General features: G+C 46.7%; 1 protein-coding gene across 1 annotated transcript in view; it reads left to right on the top strand.

Annotated features, from left to right (window-relative positions):
- The window catches only part of LOC135821162 (pneumococcal serine-rich repeat protein-like), a 118,761-nt gene that overhangs the window by 81,042 nt on the left and 17,334 nt on the right, over positions 1-20,385 (top strand). The gene's annotated exons all lie outside the window — the stretch shown is intronic.

The following is a 20,385-nucleotide window of genomic DNA, read 5'->3' as shown; positions in this document are numbered from 1 at the left end:
TATTTCAAATTCCAGAACGATAACCTCATGAATCCCGGTTTTATGATTGCACAACCGCGTTGCACCACCACCTACTCATGCAGTGACAATGCTGCACTAGGCACCGTTCAACTGCGCAACCCCTAAGCAGTCAAGTATAAGCAGTCAATATAGCCCTAAGGAGTGAAATATGCAGGAATATTTGACTGCTTAGGTATGGCAAAATCTATGTGAGTCAATACTAAGGGAGTGATAAAATAAGTTATTGTTTCCATTCGCTTCCATGTACATAATACATGTACATGTAACTGGACGACACCGTCCGTTTGGTTCTGCGATTTCAAATACAAACGTACCTACCTACCTACATACGTAACCAGTCATCATGGTCATGTATCACTAACCACCGAGCGGAAACATTCGGCGTGAAACTGCGACCAACTGTTCATCGTCCTCTTGGTGTTTGGGCTATGCTTTGTGCTTACCCACAACACCACATGGCGCACTGTGGGAACTGCCGACTGAATGCACCTTTCTCTGAGTGGAAACTTTCATAAAAAAAATTAAATGTGTCCATGCAGATCCTACGGACGCGGAAATTCAGTCTGACTGGCCGCGACGCCAAACGTGAAACAGGAGTCAGTCGAATCATGTACCGCACCTCTCGCTGTTCTCCATGTTCATTGGCGACCACACTGACACGAGCGGCAACAGTGTCTGGAGTTTGTGAGGTATGTGTGTTGCGCTGGAGAGCCTCTCTGAACGTCTGTACCTCTGATAATGTATAGATTCGGAAATAAATACATACCGATAACATTGCTCTTGGAGAACACACCTCATCAGCTTGCTCCAGTTCAACTGATGAGGGGTGGCCCCAAACACCGTGAATTCGCTCCCTTATGTTCAGGATAGCTTGTTTGGCACCACCAGTTGATAGATACACGCAATTTAACTGAAAACTCTCAGTCGCAACTCAACTCTCTCTCTCCCTCTCCTTTTATCTCTATCCCTACCTCTCTTTGTAACTCTAGATGTATCTCCCTCCGGCTCACTCTGTCTGTCGCAGGGCCGGCAGTGCCTGTCTCACAAAGTCTCTCTCTCTCTCTCTCTCTCTCTCTCTCTCTCTCTCTCTCTCTCCCTCTCTCTCTATCTATCTATCTTTCTCACACGCATTACATTGTACACTAAATATGCTAAATTAATACTGGTTTATAATTATCACTTCGAGGCAGGAAGTCGTAAAGTACCGGCATCGTAGGACTCCCTGCTTCGAAGTATCAAAGAAAATGCCAGGGAGATTTGTCTGGTACATGTAAATGGTTGGTGTCCTCGATTTTCAAAATTCTTCACGTACAGTGAAAGGGTTTGGACTCCTGCAGTACTAGTGTGGCATGCCTCCGCAGTTGTGCCCCGTGATAACCTCATCAATATTGTCCTCGTTCCTCACTATTATCCATTCCCCTTCCTCCTCCCCTCCTCATGGTTTTAGTGCATTATGGCGCGCTTTGTCTGCGTAGACGCCCAGACCTTTATTTTTTTAAAGGTTGGCAGAGCAGCCTGGCCTCGCCACCACTTCTCGCACATATTCGGACATAATAGTGGACTTTCGTATAAAAAATAAATAACTAAAAAAGGTTTGTTCTGACCTAGAGTGGCTACTAAACCGAGTTTGTCAATAAATGTAACCGTACCTTGTGCACGCCCTTTTTCCGAAGGCGAAGGGTTTCTCAGCGTGACTCGCTCACCCACCCTTCACTATCTATGGTATGAGAGATACTCTGCACCTGTAATTGTGTCTGAACTTCATGGTCGGCCCTATAATCCCCCCCCCCCCCCACACACACACACACAAACAGAATGGTTGCCTCTTTGCCTTATCATACCACAACCATTCAATGCGGTGAACCCCTCGATAGGCGATTTGCCTTTGGGTCATCCTAATAAAGATATTATTTATTATTATACGAAGTAGTGGTTGCGACTTCGGCGATGATCTGGATGGCAGTCGTGAGTCAGTCAAGTGTCAAGTAAAGTCGGCGGAATAGCGCGAGCTCCGGTGTGGGGAGCAACCCCTTTATTATTATTATAATTAGATCAATGGAGCAATTCAACGATCAGCATAGACGTCTGCCGTAGTTGTGGACTATACAAAAGTACATTGAAGGAAAATCCTACATACTAGCACACGCACATGTAGATCTACAAACCGCACATGAAAGGAATGCCTTTTTGGCCATTTACGGAAAACGTGACGACCTGGATATGTCGCGTTTTGCATCTAAACTCTTCTTTATTATTATTATGTAGAAAGGAAAGAGACATTATGGATACGAGTTAAGAGTAACTCTCCATCACTGTAACATGATACTTTATACAGTCAGAAAGTGCAATAACTAGGCACAAAACTGACAGAGTACTGAGACATTCGACGTCCTGACACCTAGCTTCAACACATCTCCGTAGCGCTAACCGACAGCCTTCCAACTTGGTCTTTTCCATAACCTTGAACCTTCCAAGTTGGAAGGCTGTCGGTTAGCGCTACGGAGATGTGTTGAAGCTAGGTGTCAGGACGTCGAATGTCTCAGTACTCTGTCAGTTTTGTGCCTAGTTATTGCACTTTCTGACTGTATAAAGTATCATGTTACAGTGATGGAGAGTTACTCTTAACTCGTATCCATAATGTCTCTTTCCTTTCTACATTTATTTATGGCTCAACATCCGAGTTTTACAATTGCACACCTGATGAGCCGTCACGAACCATACGGCGAAACGTACGTCGTGTGAAACAACTTGTTTTGTAGTCAACTAGTCCATCACAATGTCATGCATGAGGAGTACTGTAGGAGTTTGGCTTTCGGCTTGTACAATTCATTTTCGCAAAGCTTCCCATTTATTTACTTATCTTTGATATTTATGACCCACCCAAGTTGGGTGGTGTGCTGCTTTGCTGCTTCGAATTGTAGTTAGACCGCTTTGTCAGATATCGTACTGGTCTCGTCATCCGGTCCAGTAACAATCGACATTCTTTGTTCCGTTGGGACTGTAGTTTTTGCTCGTTTTCGTTGCGCTTGCCTTCCCCTCTTTGGTCTTTTCCATAACCTGGAACCTTCCAAGTTGGAAGGCTGTCGGTTAGCGCTACGGAGATGTGTTGAAGCTAGGTGTCAGGACGTCGAATGTCTCAGTACTCTGTCAGTTTTGTGCCTAGTTATTGGACTTTCTGACTGTATAAAGTATCATGTTACAGTGATGGAGAGTTACTCTTAACTCGTATCCATAATGTCTCTTTCCTTTCTACATTTATTTATGGCTCAACATCCGAGTTTTATTATTATTATCATTATTATTATACTCATAAAAAGGACACACTTCAGGCTCATTACAAACATCTTGAAAGTTTTCGTCTTCACAAGTATACTTTCAAGCCTTCTCATCAGGTGAAATACAGGCAAGGGAAAAGGAACAGGAACAGTGGATTAAATACAGTAAGAAGGTGGTAAAACAGCGCAAAAAGAAAGAAAGAAAGAAAGAAGATAGCTAAAGTAAACAGCGAAAATTGCAATAATGACACAAAGGTGCAAATGCGAGAAAACTCAATAAGCGCGACATGTAGTGCGACAACAAGAGACAACCACTGGACATACATGTAACTAACGAGGTTTTGACGACCTACCTAACAGCCTAAGTGTGAATTTGATTTGTTTCTGCTTGCAAAGGTTGGGTTTCCTTGTGTGGATGTATACAGCTTCCAAAACATTCAGCAATCTAGCACAGCGTACACGTGACACAATCGAAAAACAATCATCCGAATACACAGCACGACAATCAGGATGCTCAAACAAATGACTAGCAATGGACGACTCATACTTATCAGAACTAACATCAGAACAATCAGCATGTGCGGTGGACACATCCGATTTCACATGGCTAGTCGAGTGGACCCTAGCCGTTGCCTCTGTCTGTGCTTTAGTCGCTGCCATCGCCGCCGTTGCCGATCTTGTTATTCTTCTGGTTGATGCGGTTCCTGTCACTGCCACGCACGTAGGTGTCTTGTCCGGTTGTTTTTCTGGTGGTCTAGTTAATTGTGAGGTGACGTTCCTTGGTGTTGATGCCGCTGCGTTGGACCATCTTGTACCAGGATGATTCTTTGCTGGACGTCCCCTCCGTGGTCGAGTGGATCGTGCGTGTTGTGGAATAAGGTGTAGCGGTGCGTGTTGTCGGATGCGTGCGTCCAGATGTTGAAGAGTCCTACCTACATATCGGCTCTCACATTGCCGACACTCGAAGTGATAAATCAACTTGGATAATTGGCCTGTAGGTAGGACGTCCTTCCTCACCGTGAACGCACGCACCGTGGAGTAGATGAAGCGAATATGAACATTATGGTAATTAGACTCCACGGCAGACTTAACCCGACGCTGAACCATACGTGATACTGACTCGCCCTTCCACGGTAAACATAGGTATACTGGATTAGTGGAAACCTCAGCATTCTTCTTTGGACTGGTCTCAGTTACATACTTCACAATAACAGACTCGGGGTATCCATTGAGACGAAAAAGCGCACGTAACTTCTCCAACTCCTGCTCCAACCTTGAAGACGAACAAAGGCGACGTGCACGATCCACCAAATTACGCAACAAATTGATCTTATACAGTGTCGCGCAAAACGAATCCCAAACAATGTACAAGCCAGTGAACGTAGGCTTGCGATAGACCGACGTGACAACACCACCATCAATTGACTTCTCAACGAGCACATCAAGAAAAGGTAGACGATCTGACTCCTCAAATTCACACGTGAAATCCAACATACCATCAACAACCTTCCTCAGCAGATCACGAAATTGGAGGCACTGAGCCTCAGACTGAAAATACGAGAAAGAATCATCGACAAATCTCACATACAATGGGGGCATCAAACTAACCGGAATCTGACATTCGTAATAACCAACAAATATATTTGCCAAAACAGGACCAAGGGGCGAACCCATAGCAACACCATCAATCTGTCGATACATGACACCATCAAAGGAAAACTCCACACCTGACGTTACCAAGCGGATCATTTCGCGGAACGAATCTTCACGTAACTCGCCAGGCGGACATAGTGAGCGATGATATAGCGTTTCGCAGCAAATATCAATGACTTTATCCAAAGGGACATTTGTGAACAGACTAACAACATCGTAAGAGCACATAACATAGGTATCGGGGAAGGAGTGGTCGCGCAGAATATCGACAAATTGAAAACTATCGCGAACTACATACCGACTGTATAATTCTAAAACGGGTTGCAACATTCTACACAGCCAGCGAGAAATCTTATACTGGGGAGAACCTAACATAGAAAGGATGGGCCGGACAGGACAATCCCTCTTATGAATCTTCGGTAAGCCATACATTCTAGGGCGAGCTGAACCCAAAGGCTTAAGCAGCTTAGCCTCATAGTCAATCAGTTCCTTCGACTCAACCAACCTATCAAGAAAGGCGCATAATTTATCTTCAATTATAGAGGTACGATCATGTGACTCGACGGGACCTAACTTAACAAACTTAGAGGCATCGCAAAGAATGTGAAGGGTCTTAGCAGTATATTCGGCTTTCTTCAAAATTACTACGGCTCGACCCTTGTCAGGCCTTGTGATGACTATATCTGGATTATTGCGTAACTCTTTACGAGCTTTGTAATGTTGAGGAGATATAGGGTATTGCGCCGTATCACTCCGCGCATCAAGGTAGTCAACTGCCACAGCAGAGAGCTTGGTCGCGGCAACGTCATATGACTCAGATGACTTAGGGAGGGAACCAGACAACCGATCGTGAAACAACTCAAATTGTGCATAGACCTCCTCGCGGCCAGGCTTGCAAGGTAAACCATAGTCCATACCCCGGCACAACAACTCTCTTTGTGCATCCGACAGTTCAATTCCTGCTAAATTAACAATGAACTCATCACGGCACTTGAATGAGCCAAAGCGATCTTTACGCAAAAGTTCTAACTGTCGTGAGTACCTGGCAACTAACTTGCTCCGCTGTTTACTGTCACATTCACCAATAAGACGCGAGAAACGAATATAGTCAAATGGGCTAAGAAACCCACGGACGCGAGATATAACCGAACGGTAACTTGACAACAACCTATCCCGATCCATCATCGCCATTGCTATCTCATCACGCAACAATACCTTCTCAATCTTTGCAACATCGTGCGGCTTACAGCGCTGAACCCGCTTCTGGATCCTTCTCGGGACGACACCACCATGAAGACAGTCCAACAGGAATGATAAGTTATATCTGACATTGTTGAGACGACCACGAACAGACAATACCTGGTTAAGGGACTCTACCTCTTCACTACTATGTCTCGATTTCAAATAGGTAAACAGTTTCCTCTGAGACAAAAATGCGATAATACTCATAAAAAGGACACACTTCAGGCTCATTACAAACATCTTGAAAGTTTTCGTCTTCACAAGTATACTTTCAAGCCTTCTCATCAGGTGAAATACAGGCAAGGGAAAAGATACGGCGCAATACCCTATATCTCCTCAACATTACAAAGCTCGTAAAGAGTTACGCAATAATCCAGATATAGTCATCACAAGGCCTGACAAGGGTCGAGCCGTAGTAATTTTGAAGAAAGCCGAATATACTGCTAAGACCCTTCACATTCTTTGCGATGCCTCTAAGTTTGTTAAGTTAGGTCCCGTCGAGTCACATGATCGTACCTCTATAATTGAAGATAAATTATGCGCCTTTCTTGATAGGTTGGTTGAGTCGAAGGAACTGATTGACTATGAGGCTAAGCTGCTTAAGCCTTTGGGTTCAGCTCGCCCTAGAATGTATGGCTTACCGAAGATTCATAAGAGGGATTGTCCTGTCCGGCCCATCCTTTCTATGTTAGGTTCTCCCCAGTATAAGATTTCTCGCTGGCTGTGTAGAATGTTGCAACCCGTTTTAGAATTATACAGTCGGTATGTAGTTCGCGATAGTTTTCAATTTGTCGATATTCTGCGCGACCACTCCTTCCCCGATACCTATGTTATGTGCTCTTACGATGTTGTTAGTCTGTTCACAAATGTCCCTTTGGATAAAGTCATTGATATTTGCTGCGAAACGCTATATCATCGCTCACTATGTCCGCCTGGCGAGTTACGTGAAGATTCGTTCCGCGAAATGATCCGCTTGGTAACGTCAGGTGTGGAGTTTTCCTTTGATGGTGTCATGTATCGACAGATTGATGGTGTTGCTATGGGTTCGCCCCTTGGTCCTGTTTTGGCAAATATATTTGTTGGTTATTACGAATGTCAGATTCCGGTTAGTTTGATGCCCCCATTGTATGTGAGATTTGTCGATGATTCTTTCTCGTATTTTCAGTCTGAGGCTCAGTGCCTCCAATTTCGTGATCTGCTGAGGAAGGTTGTTGATGGTATGTTGGATTTCACGTGTGAATTTGAGGAGTCAGATCGTCTACCTTTTCTTGATGTGCTCGTTGAGAAGTCAATTGATGGTGGTGTTGTCACGTCGGTCTATCGCAAGCCTACGTTCACTGGCTTGTACATTGTTTGGGATTCGTTTTGCGCGACACTGTATAAGATCAATTTGTTGCGTAATTTGGTGGATCGTGCACGTCGCCTTTGTTCGTCTTCAAGGTTGGAGCAGGAGTTGGAGAAGTTACGTGCGCTTTTTCGTCTCAATGGATACCCCGAGTCTGTTATTGTGAAGTATGTAACTGAGACCAGTCCAAAGAAGAATGCTGAGGTTTCCACTAATCCAGTATACCTATGTTTACCGTGGAAGGGCGAGTCAGTATCACGTATGGTTCAGCGTCGGGTTAAGTCTGCCGTGGAGTCTAATTACCATAATGTTCATATTCGCTTCATCTACTCCACGGTGCGTGCGTTCACGGTGAGGAAGGACGTCCTACCTACAGGCCAATTATCCAAGTTGATTTATCACTTCGAGTGTCGGCAATGTGAGAGCCGATATGTAGGTAGGACTCTTCAACATCTGGACGCACGCATCCGACAACACGCACCGCTACACCTTATTCCACAACACGCACGATCCACTCGACCACGGAGGGGACGTCCAGCAAAGAATCATCCTGGTACAAGATGGTCCAACGCAGCGGCATCAACACCAAGGAACGTCACCTCACAATTAACTAGACCACCAGAAAAACAACCGGACAAGACACCTACGTGCGTGGCAGTGACAGGAACCGCATCAACCAGAAGAATAACAAGATCGGCAACGGCGGCGATGGCAGCGACTAAAGCACAGACAGAGGCAACGGCTAGGGTCCACTCGACTAGCCATGTGAAATCGGATGTGTCCACCGCACATGCTGATTGTTCTGATGTTAGTTCTGATAAGTATGAGTCGTCCATTGCTAGTCATTTGTTTGAGCATCCTGATTGTCGTGCTGTGTATTCGGATGATTGTTTTTCGATTGTGTCACGTGTACGCTGTGCTAGATTGCTGAATGTTTTGGAAGCTGTATACATCCACACAAGGAAACCCAACCTTTGCAAGCAGAAACAAATCAAATTCACACTTAGGCTGTTAGGTAGGTCGTCAAAACCTCGTTAGTTACATGTATGTCCAGTGGTTGTCTCTTGTTGTCGCACTACATGTCGCGCTTATTGAGTTTTCTCGCATTTGCACCTTTGTGTCATTATTGCAATTTTCGCTGTTTACTTTAGCTATCTTCTTTCTTTCTTTCTTTCTTTTTGCGCTGTTTTACCACCTTCTTACTGTATTTAATCCACTGTTCCTGTTCCTTTTCCCTTGCCTGTATTTCACCTGATGAGAAGGCTTGAAAGTATACTTGTGAAGACGAAAACTTTCAAGATGTTTGTAATGAGCCTGAAGTGTGTCCTTTTTATGAGTATTATCGCATTTTTGTCTCAGAGGAAACTATTCACTTTCTCTCTTGGTATTTTGATTAGAAAACATTTTTCCCAGTTAGACTATGATGTGGTATACTCGAGCCAAAATTTCATGGCTTTGCGATGATCAGAAGCGCCATACGAAGCAGGTAAGTTTCTGACGTGTTGCTTCGCACTGCAATTTGAGTTTTACGTGTTTCGAAAAATCCACTTTTTGTCGCAGGTAAACAGCGGCTCGCCTCTCGCCAATAAAGCATGTATACCAATGAAAACTATTGGAAGCACACACAACGCTTATTGTTGCTCTGTACTGGACGTCGTGGAGCGATAGCAATTACCTAATTTCAGAACTCAGAATGAATTTGACGTGCACTCTAAAAACTTTCCTGTTTTAAGTCACCTCTGATTTGAAACGAAAAATCGGGCAACTTGGAGGCAACGGGCCAACACAAAGGGGTGGCTCAGTTTGATTGACTCTGGCCTCAGAGCAAACTTCAACATGCCAGTTTCCTTCCACGAATATAGTTCGAGTGAACAATCCACGCTGATGATCGGTTTGTGTCTACACAATTTTGCTGCCAAACCGTTCCTATTTGAAACCGTCTCCTCTACATGGTGTGTGTATCTATGTTCAGTGCTTGCTATGTCTCCTATTTTGATCTCTCCAGTCACCTGTGCCGCTTTGGTCTGTTTCTGTGCTTTCATGTGTTTCTGTTATCAGGCGGGGACTGCCCGGAGTTCTTCTTCCGACCGCCAGGCGTTGCGAACTGCCAGCCATGCAACTGCTCCCAGCTGGGTAGCGTGAGCTGTGACGGCCTGACGGGTGTGTGCACGTGCATCGACGGAGTCGTGGGCCAGATCTGCGACGCGTGCGCACCCAACTCATTCCAGGACCCGGACGTTACACAATGTAGTCCGTGCACATGCAACCCCAGTGGAACTCTGCTCTGTAATCAAACCAACGGTGTGTGCGTGTGTCGCGACAATGTCGTTGGCGAGTTATGCGACCAATGTGCGCCAAACTTCTTTCAGCAGACGCAAGGCAACTTCTCGACGTGTAGTCCGTGCACTTGCAACCCCAGTGGAACTCTGCTCTGTAATCAAACCAACGGTGTGTGCGTGTGTCGCGACAATGTCGTTGGCGAGCTATGCGACCAATGCGCGCCAAACTTCTTCCAGCAGGCGCAAGGCAACTTCTCGACGTGTAGTCCGTGCACTTGCAACCCCAGTGGAACTCTGCTCTGTAATCAAACCAACGGTGTGTGCGTGTGTCGCGACAATGTCGTTGGCGAGCTATGCGACCAATGCGCGCCAAACTTCTTCCAACAGGCGCAAGGCAACTTCTCGACGTGTAGTCCGTGCACTTGCAACCCCAGTGGAACTCTGCTCTGTAATCAAACCAACGGTGTGTGTGTGTGTCGCGAAAATGTTGTTGGCGAGCTATGCGACCAATGCGCTCCAAACTTCTTCCAACAGGCGCAAGGCAACTTCTCGACGTGTAGTCCGTGCACTTGCAACCCCAGTGGAACTCTGCTCTGTAATCAAACCAACGGTGTGTGCGTGTGTCGCGATAATGTCGTTGGCGAGCTATGCGATCAATGTGCGCCAAACTTCTTCCAGCAGACGCAAGGCAATTTCTCGACGTGTAGTCCGTGCACATGCAACCCCAGTGGAACTCTGCTCTGTAATCAAACCAACGGTGTGTGCGTGTGTCGCGACAATGTCGTTGGCGAACTGTGCGACCAATGTGCGCCAAACTTCTTCCAGCAGACGCAAGGCAACTTCTCGACGTGTAGTCTGTGCACATGCAACCCCAGTGGAACTCTGCTCTGTAATCAAACCAACGGTGTGTGCGTGTGTCGCGACAATGTCATTGGCGAGCTATGCGACCAATGTGCACCGAACTTCTTCCAGCAGACGTCAGGAAATCTCTCAACGTGCAGTCCGTGCACATGCAACCCCAGTGGGACTCTGCTTTGTAATCAAACCAACGGTGTGTGCATGTGTCGCGAAAATGTCGTTGGCGAGCTATGCGACCAATGCGCGACAAACTTCTTTCAGCAGACGCTAGGCAACTTCTCGACGTGTAGTCCGTGCACATGCAACCCCAGTGGAACTCTGCTCTGTAATCAAACCAACGGTGTGTGCGTGTGTCGCGACAATGTCGTTGGCGAACTGTGCGACCAATGTGCCCCAAACTTCTTCCAGCAGGCCCAAGGCAACTTCTCGACGTGTAGTCCGTGCACATGCAACCCCAGTGGAACTTTGCTCTGTAATCAAACCAACGGTGTGTGCGTGTGTCGCGACAATGTCGTTGGCGAGCTATGCGACCAATGTGCACCGGACTTCTTCCAGCAGACGTCAGGAAATCTCTCAACGTGCAGTCCGTGCACATGCAACCCCAGTGGAACTTTGCTTTGTAATCAAACCAACGGCGTGTGCATGTGTCGCGAAAATGTCGTTGGCGAGCTATGCGACCAATGTGCGACAAACTTCTTTCAGCAGACGCTAGGCAACTTCTCGACATGTATTCCGTGCACATGCAACCCCAGTTCAACTCAATTCTGTAATCAAACCAGTGGTATGTGCCAATGTCTGCCAAATGTCATTGGGGAGCTATGCGACCAATGTGCGCCAAACTTCTTCCAGCAGACACCAGGGGATCTCACGACCTGCGGTCCATGCACATGCAACCTCAGTGGAACTCAGTTCTGCAACCAGACAAACGGGTTTTGCACGTGCTTTGAAAACGCCGTTGGCCAGTCGTGCGACCAATGTGCGCCGAACTTCTTCACGCAGACGCCGAACGACTTCTCCACGTGCACTGCGTGCCAGTGTAACCAGGTCGGCGCGCCGGGACAGTGCGACCCGGCCACCGGCCTGTGCACTTGTCGTCCCGGCGTCACTGGCGGCCTGTGCGACGTCTGTATTCCCAACTTCTTCGCGCTGCAAGGCGACCTGGAACGCTGCGTCCAGTGTCCGTGCAATCCGCTCGGAACGCTGTCCTGCAACGCCGACGGTGAGTCCCGCTTTTATCTACTGTTAAAATGAGAAAGGACGCGTGGGTTACGCGTCATGGGTAACTATTCACTACGGTAACAAGATAATAAGCGGTTAGCGGTCTCTACTCGTAACCCATGTGCCCTTTCTCATTTTACATTTGACTATTGGCACATTACTCGATTTATCTTCTGTCCTGTTCTTGTAGTAAAGAAAAAAGGACCAAGCAACTACAAGTTACGCTATAATGTCCACTAACACCACCAGTTACTAAACAATCAGCTCATGCGATAACATTGCACGACACTGACCGACGGTACTGACGTTCTACAACTAACTGGCTAACAGCTCTAGCGCTTTTTCTTTACTCTAAATTTATCCTTGGCTCTCCATCCGAGTCCATTCTGTCCTGTTCTTGTACTCCCGCATTGCCTTTCCCGTCGGGGCAGCGTTATTGAAATAAAAAATGTGATTAGGCTACCGGGGATCACACACACACACACACACGCGCACCTCCTTCTTGCTACAGGTGGGGGCGTTATCGCCTCATTTACCTGTGTGTAAGAATTACAATAAACAGGGCTGTATTCATTGCAATCCTTACACACTGGTAAATCAGAAAAATGTCGGCTGACGTTACATTTTGCGATGTTTTTAAAACCGACGTAAAAAAAATGTCGGTTTAGCTGGTTCTGTTTATTGTAATCCTTAAACTGTTGCCACCTCGTCCCCATTTCAAAATACTACCGTTTGTGTTGCTATGGTTACAGGCACTTGCAACTGCCGTCCCAACGTTGCCATTGGAGGTAGCTGTGACGTGTGCGCGCCGGGATTCTTCGGAAACGTGAGCGACTGTCAGCCGTGCAACTGCTTCACGGCGGGAACGCTGGGTGGCAGCAACCTGTGCGAGGCCACGCTGGGACAGTGCCCGTGCAATCAGTTCAGCACCTGTAAGTCCGTTGTCAAATTGTTGTGTGGTCGTGCTGCTGCACTCAAACGCCTCTTATCCAAAGGGCGCCTTGGGACGGGGCACTGCCCGTATCTCAGGACGGCTCATCTACCGTCCACTATCTCAGTTTTTGAAGAAGGTTATTTTGGCATGTATTGCACAACTTCAGGATAAAAAAAACCCGATCCATTGATGAAGGTGTGTGGATTACACAGGTTGGCAGTGACAAATAAGCACTTTCGTATATCCGTTTTAAACCTCCGGCAACTGATAGATGTTGTTTGTGGAGTGGCTGAAGGGAATGATGTTGGCGAATCCCATCAATAGAACCTGATTGCATTATCTTTGGGCCTAAGCCTGGCCTCAAACAAAGCTCCCCAGCGAGTCCTGGTGGTGACAGTCAATTTTTGATTTCAAACCTTTTACTCTCCTTTCAATACCCCCAGCTAATGAATAGATTGGGTTGAGGGAATGGAAAAGGGAAAAGTCTGAAAAAGAAAGATGGACTGTCCGCACCAGGACTGGGACCAAGGATCTTCGCCTGAGGCCAGCGATGCTCCAACCACTGAGCTATGGCGTAGCTGTCATCCCAGCAGAGACCGTTCAACGTTTTGTTTTCCGTTCTCTCCTTCCTTGTGTGCTCTAGCTCGTACCTGTGGGGGTTGTCAGCCGGGCTTCTACGAACCGGGAAGCATCGTAAGTTTCCTTAATCTCTGCTCCGTGGCCGGATGTCAAGTACTAGCAGGGCAACGTTGTCAGCGTAAGTACCATGCAATCCCCCTGTGTTTGCTGCATGAGCTGTGAAACCGGGAATTTTCGGTGGTGTAGTGTTTTCGGTATTTCCCAGATTCAACAGGTAGCTCGAAAATTTCGGTAAAACAGTTTCCCAGATCCAACAAATGCATCTTTCACACTGTCTGGCATGGCATGCTTGACTTTTGATCTTACAGTATTCCGGCACATGCACACACAACATATATGAAGCATTACAGCCTCAACGAATCTTATTATAACGAAGATTGGAGTGAACTAATTACAGTACCCACATCCTAGTCTCAGTCTGTGTTATAGTACTGCTGCTGGTAGTCCCTTCATCCTGTGTCTTCTCCGGCTGCTATGCTCGATTGTGGCCTTCTTTAGCGTGCACGTGCGATCCTCAGGGCAGCACCAGCGCCGACTGCATCGACGGCATCTGTACCTGTCAGCCGGGAGTGCTGGGCCCGAAGTGCAACGAGTGTCCACAGGGACAACTGTTCCAGAGCGACACCGGCCGTTGCGAGTGTAAGTATTTTTATTGTACTCTATTTTATTTTAACTCTGGTGCTGAGCCGAAAGTGAAATGTAAAAATGAAAAAGAACACATGGGTTGCGAGTTATGACTAACTGTCCACTACTATAACAAGATAGTAAGCAGTGATGAACTCGGATGGAGAGCCAAGGGTAAATTTATAAGAAGTGCGCATCCAAGATGGACTAGAGCTGTTCGTTAGTTGTAGAACGTCAGTATCGTCAGTCAGTGTCTTGCACTGTTATCGCATGAGCTGATTGTCTAGTAACTGATGGTGTTAGTGGACATTATAGCGTAACTTGTACGTCTTCGGTCCGTTTTCTTTCTTATAACAAGCAGCAGTATTCACAGTAGTCAGCCAGTTTTTTGCTTAGTTATCGGAAAACCTTCTGACCACCGCTTATTGCTGTAAAACCTGTCAATGAGACCACTCGGAAAAGGCGACCACCTGCCCCGGAAGACCACGGAAACCACGACCAAGGGATGCTATTTCCAGTCAAACGACCCTGGATAAGGGGACCACCTGGTAGCAAAAGACCACGTTTTGAAGGTCCCTTGAGCGGTCGTCTTAGACAGGTTTCGCTGTACCTGGTTCCAGTAGTGGACAGTCACTCATAACTCGTAACCCATGTGTCCGGTTTCATTTTTTTCTATTTATTTTACATGGGCTTTCCCAACAGACCTTAAGGTCTTCTTACAGGGTGCCCAGGGTGAATAACTGTGTTAACCTCCTGGCGAAACGACTTGGGTTGTGGTTAGCGCGGCGGGATCCTGCGAGCGCATTCATGCGGTCAGCACCAAGGAAAGAAATACATTTGTATCCAACTTGAGTGTGCACAGTAGATAAAGAAAGGAATATGTTGGTGTTGGAGTTTTATTGATACGCGTACTACACTGATAGCTTATCAAACCCTTGACTTTTCGCAAATCTTATGCCTGTTTGTTTCCATTTTTCCTTCGATTTACCCTTGAAATACTCTTTCCCGAAATACCCGAATACATGAAATTGCTGTGAGTAAAAAATCTCCTCGACAGGCCTGGAGCCTGTGGGTAATCGTTAAAAATACAATAAATACAATACTCGTAAAATGGCAATAAATAAGATAAATTGTGCACTCATAACAACAGCAAAAATGAAGAAAGTCAAGTTCCATAACGTTTTCTTGTGACTGTCATCAGTGGAACGCCGTCACATAAAAATGTAATAACTAAAACACACACTTATATACATGTAGCTAACACTATATTCACACATTGCAAAGGTGCAAACTTCGCTTTTTGTACTTGTTAGCTGCTGTATTTCTACCTGAAACCATATTAGCTACATGTATATAAGTGTGTGTTTTAGTTATTACATTTTTATGTGACGGCGTTCCACTGATGACAGTCACAAGAAAACGTTATGGAACTTGACTTTCTTCATTTTTGCTGTTGTTATGAGTGCACAATTTATCTTATTTATTGCCATTTTACGACTATTGTCTCCTCGTCGATTGTTTAAATACAATACTGTGTTGAATTCTGATGGTGAGCCAATTCAACTATGGTCAAAAGGAGAAGGACAAAATGTTACGAGTTATGACTAACTGTCCACCAGCAGTTGTCAGTTTCGTACCATTTTGTCACACTCGCTGAATGCATATGATCTGGTTACGTTGGTGGACAGTTAGTCATAACTCGTAACATTTTGTCCTCCCCTTTACGATACTGTGTTGTCAAGCTTGCCCTCAGACTGATGAATACTGTGCAGGGACGGGATCTAAATCCTGGCTTTAACGGCCGTCGTTTAACCGCTGTCAGAGAGCTCACATGACCATATCGGGAGGGCACATGACCATGTCGGGACAGCATGGGGAGACGTCCAATGGGCTCGGATCTTCAAAACAGTCCCAAGTTCCCCGGCCACGGCGAGATATAAAGCACGACCGATTGCAAACCGCCGATCATGTTTACTATTTGTGACCGTGTGTGTGTGTGTGTGTGTGTGTGCGTGTGCTGTTGTGTCGCAACTATGCCCTGCTCTTCCCACAGCTCCCGTCAACTTTCTGCCCTTCGGCCCACAGGCAAACGACAACCAACTTCTCGAGCAGCCTGATGGTGTCCTTCCCTCTATCGCGTCGCAAAGGGTTTTCTTCGGAACGCCATTGAACTTTGGTGCTCGAACGTTCTCGTCGGGCATTGTAAGTAGTAGCGAAGCCTCTTGTACTTGCAAAATGAGTTTTAATTTTTTATTTTTTATTTTTTTACTATTGAACACTCACTGCATGATGAACTAAAATGAGGAGGAGAACTCGACACCATGGTACATATCCAGCAGGACGGAGTGGGTGGGACCTGTGAAGCTCAGCCGACCAAGGGTCTCGGCATCACAGCTGCACATGTGCACCAAAGGAAAAAAATGGGTGGGGGGGGGGGGGGGGGTGGAAGGGCGGGGAGTTGCACGTGTCGTATCATCAAACAAAATCATGTATGAATTCAGTAAACTATGATAATCAATTTAACCCTTTCAGTGCTAACTTGATCTTGAGATTTCTACCAAAATCAGATAGTGCTACGCTTAATGGCAAGTATCTCGAAATCCGTACACGTTCCTTTATGGGAACCATATATTTTCAATAAGCGTGGCGGAGACAATAACTTTGATAAGGCGATAAGCAGAATCAACGAAGCGGACATTGGGAATGTCCGCATAGCTGATTCTGCATATATTTTCTGAAGGAGTAACAACGATGGAATATGACAACGCCCAACTACCTCGCGAATGTTTGCAAAATATTGTACAAAATGGCCGCCAAAATCTTGATTTTTCAAAAAAAGTCATAATCTTCACCTGTATGCCATACTCAATACACGCAATGTTGCCAGATCCCACACAATTACCCCTGCAGCGAGGGACCAGAAGGACAGCTGTGGGTTTCACGACTTGTATTGATGGCGCTATGGCAAAACAAAGCCAAAAAAAACGCCGCAATCTGACGCAAATTTTGCCTCCTAGCGCAATGAAAATTGTGTTGGCAACAGTGTCGTCAGCAGTAGATGACAAAGCGTAGAACCTGGTAATGCAGGAGGGAACTATTATACAATAAAACCTGGTGTAAGCGACCTCTGTGTTTAGCGACCACCTGCTCCTAACGACCGTTTTTCCATGCACTGACAGTTCTACACAGACACCGTGGGACCCAGTTCTAAAGACCACCTGGCTATAACAACCGCTTTTGCTTGCACCCTGGGGTGGTTTGCTTAAACCAGGGTTTGCTGTAGCTCCCTAACTAGCTGTAGAAAACCTGATAGCAGCGGATAGTAGCGGAGTGTAATAGTACCTGTGTTCACGCATTTTTCTAACGTATTAAAGAGTGGAACATGGCGCATAATGGCATGACTATGGGATGAGCTAAGTTCATAGTACCAACTATGTTGTCTAATAAAAATCTAACTTGAAGCAGACCAAAAATAGAGCTCGACTAACACTCTGGAATATACGGTATTCATTCTCTCAGTGGATTTTTGACCCTGGTGGTATCACTCTCTCATCCTCGTGTTAGCGCCATCAATCTGCGGTGTCGGTTTGCGTCGGCTGTACTCTGTGTGAGTGTGTATGTGTGTGTGTGTGTGTGTGTGTGTGTGTGTGTGTGTGTGTGTGCATGCGTGTGTGTGTCTGCGTGTGTGTGTGTGTGCGCGTGCGCGCTCTTGTGTGTGTGTGTGTGCGCTTGTGTGTGTGTGTGTGTGTGTGTGTGTGTGTGTGTAACTGTGTGTGCGTGCCTGTGTATGCATGCTTGTGTGTCTATGTATCTGGTCACTGGCTTGTGTGTGAGTGTGTGTTTGATTGTTTTCCGTTCTTGCCCACCCGGCGGTGATGCAGGTAAGCAGCGATGGCTACATCTCGTTCCTCAACACCCTGCCGATCAACGTCAACTTTCAGAACCTGGTCAACCAGGGTAACAATCCGGTGATCGCACCTCTCTGGGCGGCCAACGACGTGCGAAACAGCCGCGTTTTCTACAGCCTACGGCTTGACCAGGGCACAATCGACAACACGGTTCGCCTGCTGAACGGACAGCCGCCGCTCGCAGATGATAGCCCTCCACCACCGGGGCTGCAGCCTGCTGTGGCGACCAATGTGCCAGCCGACTTCCGCCCGACCGAGGTGCTGGTGGTGACCTGGTCACACACGCAGGCGTGCCCCGGTGGGCAGCAGGGCCGTAACAACATGCTGCCCGACCTTGGGGTGAGTCCCGATGATGATAACATTGGACATGGGAAGTATTAACGCGCCTAAAAGGGCATGTACTTATTCAAGTACGAGGGCATGTCCACATATAAAGACATGAAAAAAATTGAGACCCAAGAGTGTATTTTGAAGACTTGAATACTCATATTGAAAGACACGCCCTTGTGTCCGGAGATTTTGTTTCTTGGTAAAGTGGGGAAAAACGATTTTTTTCTATTTATTAGGACATGCATTTGTATGTGGATGAATACGGTGAGAAGCATTTCACCCTGGGTTCACCATAACCTCGACCGTCGGCCTGTACCACATTTTGGTGTTTTTAATACATGATTGACATTTCGGTTTCTGAGACAACAATTGGCTTGTGACTTCACTCTAGTTGGAATCTTTCTAAACTGAGCTTTCTATCGCCAAAACGATGCCAAACCGACGGTGTTTTGGGTGATGGGTCGTGTGTGTGTGTGCGTGTGTGCGTGTGTGCGTGTGTGCGTGTGTGTGTGTGCGTGCGCGCGAGTGTGTGTGTGTGTGTGTGTGTGCGTGTGTGTGTGTGTGTGTGGGTGTGTGTGGGTGTGTGTGTATGTGTGCTTGTGTGTATGTGTGTTCTTGCATGCGTGTGTGTGTGTGCATGTACGTATATGTGTTGCAGTTCAACCACTACCAAGCCATCGTGGCGTGGGACGACTGCCAGACGTTCGTCGTCTTCCTCTACAACAACCTGGCGTGGACGGTGGGCCAGTTCAATCTGCCCACGGTCAGCCGCATCTGGGACGGATTCCGCATCCTCGACGTCGACCAGTCCATCACGGTTTCCGACCCGGACGGTCGCACCGTGGGCCGGCAGATCAACGTCTACGAGCTGACCGACGGTTGCCAAGGTGTGAGTCTGCTGCAGCGGCAGTGCCGTGCCGAAGTCACAACGCTAACAGCTCTCTCGCCGGGCTTCGGCGCCCGCTTCTGCCCGCCGGCTCTGTTCTTCTTCTTCATCGGATTCCCGTTCAGCGGCGCTTTCTTCTCGTTCAGCCCCGTCTTCTCGCTCTGTGTTATCTCCCGAGGCTTCTTCTTCGAGTCGTCCAGCTCTGATCTCGTGAGTTCCAATGCATGTGTAGTGAAACCTGTGTGAGGCGACCGCTCAAGGGACTTTCAAAACATGGTCTCTGTTGCCAGGCAGCCTCCTTATATAGGTTTACTGTGTAATCGGAGGAATGCCGTCATTTTCAAACTCCTCGCATACATCTAGATAGTGAATGTTCGTTTACTCAATCCGCTTTTTCGTCCTGTGTGTACTCCTCAGCATTTGCTCATCGTTCACGATAGGAGTGAGACAATTATAACGAATATTTGACTACACGCTTGTCGCCCCCCCCCCCTCCCCCCCCCCCCCAAATGCTTGATAATATTAATTATTATAATCATACTTGTTCATGCATTTTGCATTCATGTGCCGCAGAAATAAATTTCTTCTGATTTCCGAAGTTTAGAGCCCAGATCAGTGCATTTTATTGGATCACATGGTACCTGGGGCAAAGAGTAGTGTGGTAAATAGTACCGTATTTTCCGGGGTATAAGCCACACTGGAGTATAAGCCGCACGCCCCCCCCCCATATTTTTCCCACGAAATATAGACATCGCACGCCTTGTTTTGGGTGCAGTTTGAGTGGTCAAAGTGCCGCATACGCTCCGGAAATACGCTACACATTGCTGTGACCGGAGACCCTCCCATGCTGCCGCTGTGCGCTCAGCACTTCACTAGTCTCCTTCTAGTTACCATTTCTCTTTCTTTCTCCCTCTTTTCTCTCTATTTATATTTCTTTATGTTCCTTACTGTGGTTGGCTTTCTCTCACACTTGAAATTAAGTTCGCTTCACGGAACAGGAGTTCGTCGTAAACGAACAACTTTGACTTGATGTAATGCCTGGCCAACCATAGGGTTGGCCCTAGTTTGTACTAATGGAAAGCTTGCCTTATTTGTGTTCATACTAATGGAAAGCTTGCCTTATTAGTGTTCGTACTAATGGAAAGCTCGCCTTTTTAGTGTTCGTCCTAAAGA

The sequence above is a fragment of the Sycon ciliatum genome, chromosome 7, assembly GCF_964019385.1.
Source record: "Sycon ciliatum chromosome 7, ocSycCili1.1, whole genome shotgun sequence".
NCBI classification, from domain to species: Eukaryota; Metazoa; Porifera; class Calcarea; order Leucosolenida; family Sycettidae; genus Sycon; species Sycon ciliatum.
The sequence above is the reverse complement of the archived record's forward strand: the minus strand, read 5'-3'. Positions and strand labels throughout refer to the sequence as shown.